The following is an 8,071-nucleotide window of genomic DNA, read 5'->3' on the forward strand; positions in this document are numbered from 1 at the left end:
CTACTTACCAACTACTTGAATTTGTATGAATTAGTGAGCTTTCATGCCCCTATTTGTCTGTAAAATGACAATAGCAATACTTCGCAGTATTGTTATGAGAATTATATAAAGTTATATATAGAAAAGCAAGTAGTATTATCCCTGGCATGTAGTATTGCAGGAAAAACTATATAAAATGCAGTGTGAGATTTTATCCAAATGGTTGCACGAGTACGTGTGTAGGAATTGGGACTCCCCATTTTTAAATCCCTAGGGTTTCTAATTGCAGATTTCTTCTGGTGGTGTGTGTGTGTGTGTGTGTGTGTGCGCGCGTGCGCACGCGCGTGCGCATCTTTTTTATGTTTTGAAAAAAAATCTGTGCTTTAGCAATATATTATTGATACTTTATTGGCAGGGGTATTATATTTCAAAATATTCAATAATCAGTACTACCTGTACTGACTACTGATTGAATACCAGCCCTTACTCTAGAGCAGGATTCTGTCAGCTTGTAATACGCCAAGCATTAATCCTTTAGTTCCTGCATCATTAGGAGGTCATAGGGGTCTGGGGCAAGGGGCCATCATGGAGCATAACAGAGAAGCAGGGTCAGTCACGGCTTACTGTTTACCAACTGGTTCAGAAGTATTTAATATTTTGCCAAGGATGATTGTTAAAATGCATACCAGCTAAATATTGACCTACTTCTTGGTAGTTCGTGATGAATAAATTACATTCTTAGACCTGATTCTACTTCTCCAAATATAGGATAGAGGAGTTTGTACTTTGCTGACCTTGATATTCTTTTGAAGATAATGAAAACCCTTAATCTGACTTTTTTAAAAAAGTATTGAAATTTGATTTAGAAAAAATGTAATGAAACAGATATTCTTGATATTTAAAATGTTGCATCTTGCCCTAACCCGTTTGGCTTAGTGGATAGAGCGTCGGCCTGCAGACTGAAAAGGTCCCAGGTTTGATTCCGGTCAAGGGCATGTACCTTGGTTGTTCACACATCCCCAGTAGGAGGTGTGCAGGAGGCAGCTGATCGATACTTCTCTCTCATCGATGTTTCTAACTCTCTATCCCTCTCCCTTCCTCTCTGTAAAAAACCAATAAAATATATTTAAAATAAAATAAAATGTTGCATCTCTGTTAAGTGGTGGGAGTTAGGAAGCTCATTTATTTAAAGAAAGCCTATGATTAATTTTTGTACTTAGTACAGTGCCTATGGTCCATAAAATACTTGCTTTGTAAATTTTGATATTCATTTCAGGTTTTCTTAAAGCAGGAATAGAGTTCGTTTTCCTTTGGTAGAAATATAGTCTTTGGAAGATTACGTTACTGAGGTAGATATAACTTTAGGTAGATCTTATGATGATTTAGTCTCACCAAGGAGGACACCGTGCTTAATAGAAAATCCGAGGTTAGTTTCTAGCTGGTCTATAGTGATATCAGTTAGGCTGACCAGCCAAGCAGCTCCATTGAAAAGGTATATAGACTACTTGTTAAAAAGTTTTTGTTTACTTCTCAAGTCAGATTGGTACCAGTGAGTAGATGCATTTGAATAATCTATTTCTCTTTTTTATACAGACATTACCTCACTTGAAGCTACGAATTTAAAATTCTTTCAGCAATTGTATATATCATGACTTTCTGTTTTTCAGAGATTCATTTGTTGATGCTTTTTTGTGAGGCACTGCAATGATTAAATTACTTCATTGATTCTAAGACTTTTTTCACACTTTTACCTCTGAAATTGTAGTGCATCATAGAATTGATGCAATTATAAAGTTGGTTTCACTGATGTGGAAGTCATAATTTAGTTTTTTTAATCTTAAAAAAAATTATTAGTTGTTCCTCTTTTTGCCCCCCCTCCACTCGATTCCCACCCCCCATCCTTACCATCCCCACTGTCCTCATCCATAGGTGTTATTATATTCACCAGTTTATTCTGTTCATCAGATTTTTTTATTCACTTGATTTTTAGATTCACTTGTTGATAGATATGTATTTGTTCTTCATAATTTTTATCTTTACCTTTTTCTTCTTCCTCTTCTTAAAGAATACCTTTCAGCATTTCATATAATACTGGTTATGGAGGGTTTTTACTAAATTTATCGGCGGTTTCTAGAAAATTCTTGAAAAACCTTATAACCATGGTTTTCAACTCTATACACAGTAGTTTGCTTTCGTCCATTTCTGTCATTTGTGACCTGGTTCTTTTTCTCTGCATTTTGGCTGCTTCCCTGTGTTGATAGAGTGGCTTTGTGTGCTAGGTGTCCTATAGGGCCCAGTGGCTCAGCCTTCCTAATTACCTGAGGCCAATTGGCTGTGAGGACCAGTTGTGTCTACAATGGGAGAACTTCTGTTCTGGCACAGTAGTTTGCTTTCGTCCATTTCTGTCATTTGTGACCTGGTTCTTTTTCTCTGCATTTTGGCTGCTTCCCTGTGTTGATAGAGTGGCTTTGTGTGCTAGGTGTCCTATAGGGCCCAGTGGCTCAGCCTTCCTAATTACCTGAGGCCAATTGGCTGTGAGGACCAGTTGTGTCTACAATGGGAGAACTTCTGTTCTGGAGGCACCCTTATGGGGCAGGACTTGCTTCTGAGTCTGTCCCCTGAGTGTGTCTCTTATGGATGTGAAGAGTTGTAATCTGGATGGTCTCACTCTGACCCCTGGGTACACTGGCTCTTTGATCTCCAAGAAGGTGCAAAGTCAGCCACTGCCTGAGGCCACCCAGCAGGAGCTACAGAGAGATCTACAAATTCCTCCTCTTTTTTTTTTTAAGTATTGATTTTTTTACAGAGAGGAAGGGAGAGGATAGAGAGTTAGAAACATCGATGAGAGAGAAACATTAATCAGCTGCCTCCTACACACTTCCTACTGGCGATGTGCCCGCAACCAAGGTACACGCTCCTGACCGGAATCGAACTTGGGACCTTTCAGTCTGCAGGCTGACGTTCTATCCACTGAGCCAAACCAGTTAGGGCCACATTCCTCCTCTTTGTTTGGGGTTTGGAGGTGTCAAGATGAGGTGCAGCTGGGAAGCAGTGCAGGCTGCTGAGGAACCTTAGGCCTTCTTTTGGAAGCTCTGGGGTTCTCTGACCCAGCTGCAGTTTGACAGGTATTTAGGCAGAGAAAGGCCAGGCCATTCATATGCAAAAGTCTCTGCGGAGAGTTTGATTGGGCTTATAAATTGGGTGGGGCGGGGTCTCAGGGAATCAGGGGGGAGGGGGGGCAGTGCAAACAGCAATGATTGCCCATTGGCCCTGGCCCAGAGGTCCCTGGGTCTCTGTGTCCCCTGGCCCCGTGCAGGAACAATGAATGCTGCAAGCACCACTGCGAGAAAGTTGCCCTCACATTCCGGCCCAATGCCAGACAGTCCAGTTTCTCTCTGTATGATTCTGGGTCCCCAGATTCTTGCCTGGAACTGGAGTTCAGAGCAGTCGGGAGCTTGTATCTCCCTCCCGATTGAAAAAGACAACAGTGTACCCAACTGCCAGCCCTTTCATACAGGCCTTCCTACCTCCACACCTCCATACCTCTGCACCTCCTACCGGACTCTGCACTTTTCTCTTTCCTCTAGTTGTAGAATTTCCACTCAGCCTGCCTTCCTGTGGTTCTGGATGATGTCCATTTTGTCTTTTAGTTGTAGTTTTTTTTTAAAAATATATTTTATTGAGGTTTTACAGAGAGGAAAGGAGAGAGATAGAGAGTTAGAAACATCGATGAGAGAGAAACATCGACCAGCTGCCTCCTGCGCATCCCGCACTGGGGCTGTGCCCGCAACCAAGGTACATGCCCTTGACCGGAATCGAACCTGGGACCTTTCAGTCCGCAGGCCAACGCTCTATCCACTGAGCCAAACTGGTTTTGGCTAGTTGTAGTTTTGAAGTGGTTGTGCGAGGCAGCAATTTCAGGTGTTTACCTATGCCGCCATCTTGGTTCCCCTCCCATAATTCAGTTTTGACCTGCCATTGACAGTGGTGTGGTACATTGAATAATTCCTCAAATAATTCACCTATGTCCCCATTCTAATATCTGAAACCTTTGCAGCTATGATTTAGAGCTGGGAGATTATCCTAAATCTGGTGGGCCTGATAAAATCACAACAGTCCTTATCAGAGGGAAACCAGAGGAGTCAGCCAGCCCGCAGAGAACGTAATGCGACCACAGGAGCAGAGGTTGGAGTGAATTTCTTTGAAGACAGGGCCATAAGCTCAGGAATGCAGGTGGCTACTAGAAGCTGAAAAAGGCAAGGAAATGGGTTTTCTCCTCAGAGCCTTAAAAGAAACCAGCTCTGCTCATGATACCTTGACCTGAGCCCAGTGAAACCAATTTTGGCATTCTGACCTCCAGGCCTGTAATAGAATAAATTTATGTTGTTTTAAGTCCTTACATTTGTGGTAATTTGTCACAATAGCAGCTGGAAACTAATATACTTGGTAAGATTTTTTTTTTCAGGTGGCAGTATCAAAAACACCTTAGATATAATAGATATTTTTTCTTTCCTTTTGTTTCGTATTTTTTTTTATACTTGAAAAGAGTAAACGCCAAGTTAAAAAAAATCAGACTTTTATATTAAGGTATATATAACTACATAATGGAAGCTCTTAAAGTTTTGTGTTTTTTTTCTGTTTTAAGTTTCATATATAGTCCTTATTGATACATTGTGATGAGATAAGTGCCTGGTGTAAAATTATTTGATGATTATTTATTAGGCTTCTTTTTCAAAATATAATAATGGTTCCCGTGAGCTAGGCATTCTGCTAAGCCTTAGGGATAGAACTGAGAGCAAATGACCCAAGTTTTTCACTTCCTGAGTTTACATCCAGTTTTTTTCCCCCCTATTCCTGGATCTAATTCAGGCTGTCATATTGCATTTAGTTGTCATGGCTTCTTAATCTCCTCTGGTCTATGACAGTTTCTTAGTCTTTTTTAGAACCTGACAGTACTTACTAGTTAGTTACTTTGTCGACAGTCCCTCACTTTGGGCTTGCTGATCCTTTTTTATGATGACACTGGGTTATGAATTTTTAGGAAGAATACCACAGAGATGAAGTGTCCTCCTTATCACATCATATCAACTTGTTTTATTATTATGTTAGCCAAGGGTGCTTGACCAGGGGGATGTCCTAGTTAACTTGGGTGGCTATGATGAAATACCATAAATTGGGTGCCTACACCATAGACATTTTTGGAGGCTGGAAGTCCGAGGTCAGGATGCCAACATGGTTGGGTTCTGGTGAGGACCCTCTTCCTGACTTGCAGATGATCGCTTTCTCTCTGTGTGTGCTCATAATTGCTTTTCCTCTGTTCATACTTTGAGGGAAAGATATCCCTTCCTCTTTCATAAGGCTGCTAAGTCCATCTTGAGGATCCTACCCTCATGACCTGACTTAAACCTTATTACTCCTCCAAAGGCTCTACCTCTTAATACTAGCAAACTGGGAATTAGAGCTTTAAAAAAGGATTTTGAGGTGACTCATTCAGGCCATAGTAGGGACTGCCATCCAAGTTCCCCCACCGTAGTTACTATTTTTTTCTCTTTCCTGTTGTATTTGTTAGGGCTAACTCACTTAACTCCATTCTGCATTTAACAGAAAAGGAATTAAACTCCACTTCCTAGAGTGGAGTGTATCAAATAATTTGTGGGCATATGTTAAAATCACCACAGTTATTAATAAATATTCTTGGAGAGAAACTTTGAAGTTACTATCTTGTTTGTCTTTAAATATTTTCCCACTAATTTTATTATTTTTTTCAGTGGCTTCTGTCTATAGTAATTATCAATGTGGAATTCTAATGGTGATTTTTCTTTTCCTCATTCTTTCTACATTTATTATTTGCGATTTCTCTGTAAGGAAGATTTGTCCCTTTTCTTCCATTATAAAATCTATTCAATCATTTATATTATCATGGACTCATGGATATTTATTTTAGTCTTTGGATTATAACCCAATACTATCATTATTTATGTTGTTACTCAATTGTTACATCTCTGATCATTGGGAACTTTATCAGGTTGGTTTCTGTGTAATTTTGCCTCCATTCTTTTGTTTTTTGAGCACTTCTTTACTTTCTGGCACTAAAAGATTCTCCATATTATACATGCCCTACATTAGCACTAAAATTAGGTCTTTCTCCAAGGAGTCCTACTTCCTTTTGTTGGGGAATGATATTTAGAAACCAAGAACTGTGCCCTGGATGTGCTTATTGCTTGGGGTGTCCTGCTTCTATGCTTTCTCAGCAGACAGCTAGGAGATAAATGTGTGTGTGTGTGTGTGTGTGTGTGTGTGTGTGTGTATACTAACACATATGTAAACATATTTTTAATTATGTCTTCTACATGTATGTATTTTACTTAAATATCTTTCAAGTAGGTTATCATACTGATTTATCACAGTCTGCAGTCCATGTTTTTAGTGTCACAGGTAAAAACTTATTGCCAAACCTGTATTTACCTAGATATTCTAGAAGTTTTTAAGTTTTACACTAAGATCTATGATTCATTTTTACTTAATTTTTTTGTTTAAGGTCTGAGGTATATGTTGAGGTTTATTTTTTTGTATATGGATTGTTTTAGCACCATTTATTGAAAAGACAATCTTTCCTCCATTGAATTGCCTTTGCACCTTTGTCAAAAATAATTTGGCTGTTTTTGTGGGTCTATTTTTAGACACACTTGCTTAATTAGTGTGTGTTTTGTTTTAGGACCTTCTTCACCTTTTCATAGAAATTTTATTTTATTTTTTTAATATATTTTATTGATTTTTTACGGAGAGGAAGGGAGAGGGATAGAGAGTCAGAAACATCGATGAGAGAAACATCAATCAGCTGCCTCCTGCACCCCCCCCCCCCCAATGGGGATGTGCCTGCAACCAAGGTACATGCCCTTGACCGGAATCAAACCTGGGACCCTTCAGTTCGCAGGCCGACACTCTATCCAGTGAGCCAAACCAGTTAGGGCCATAGAAATTTTAGAATCACTTAGTTGATATATATTTTTTATTGGGCTGTCATTGAAACTAAAGATTAAAATCAAGTCTTCCAGTCCACAAATCTATTTCATTTCATTTAGTTAAATCTTGATTTCTTTTATCAGAGTTTTATGGTTTTCTGCATATAGACCCTTCACATATTTTATTAGGTTTATATTTTAATTACTTCTTTTTTGTATGCCATTATAAATAGTATTACTTGCTTAATTTTAAATCCCATTTGCTCATTACTGGTTTTAGGAAGTGAACTTGACTCATGTATATTGACCTTTTATCTTGTGACTTTGTTAGCTTACTTTTAGTCTCTGCCATTTCTTTTGTAGATTCTTTGGAATTTACTATACAGTCATTTCATTCTGTAAATAAAGAGTTTTGTTTCTTCCTTCCTAATCTGTATGCCATTTATTTCTTTTTTTCTTGCCTGACTGAAGTAGCTAGTACATCTTGAACGTTGTTGAATAGGAGTGGTGAATTGGTTTTTCTTCTTTAGTCTGTTCATAATGGTGAATTGTGTTGAATATATTTTCAAATGTTGAGACTGGAATAAACACAATTTGGTCATGATGTATTTTACTTTTTACATATTGCTAGGTTCTACTTGCTAATATTTTCTTCATACAATAATAGTATTTCGTGAAGAAGCTTACAGCTAAGTTGAACAAGTGCTTTATCTCAAGATAATCTCTAAACTTTAGTATGCGATAGAGTTGCTTTATATTTATTACAACATTTTTATCACAGAGAATATGAAAAATGATCTATATTCCAGGGTTGAGATTTAATATAATTAATAATTTTTACTGCTTTATTTATGGTATTCTTATGTGAAACTGGCTTTTTTATTAAAGCTGCTTCAATTTGTGCCACAGGGCTAGCATGTTACCCATCATTGCTTTTATACCATTAGTACAAATGTCAACACAGTGAAAAAGTCAAATACCATTTGGTACTATTAAAAAAGGTGTTTAGCCGAAACCGGTTTGGCTCAGTGGATAGAGCGTCGGCCTAAGGACTGAAAGGTCCCAGGTTCGATTCCGGTCAAGGGCATGTACCTGGGTTGCGGGCACATCCCCAGTAGGAGATGTGCAAG

Source organism: Myotis davidii, unplaced genomic scaffold (assembly GCF_000327345.1).
Source record: "Myotis davidii unplaced genomic scaffold, ASM32734v1 scaffold283, whole genome shotgun sequence".
NCBI classification, from domain to species: Eukaryota; Metazoa; Chordata; class Mammalia; order Chiroptera; family Vespertilionidae; genus Myotis; species Myotis davidii.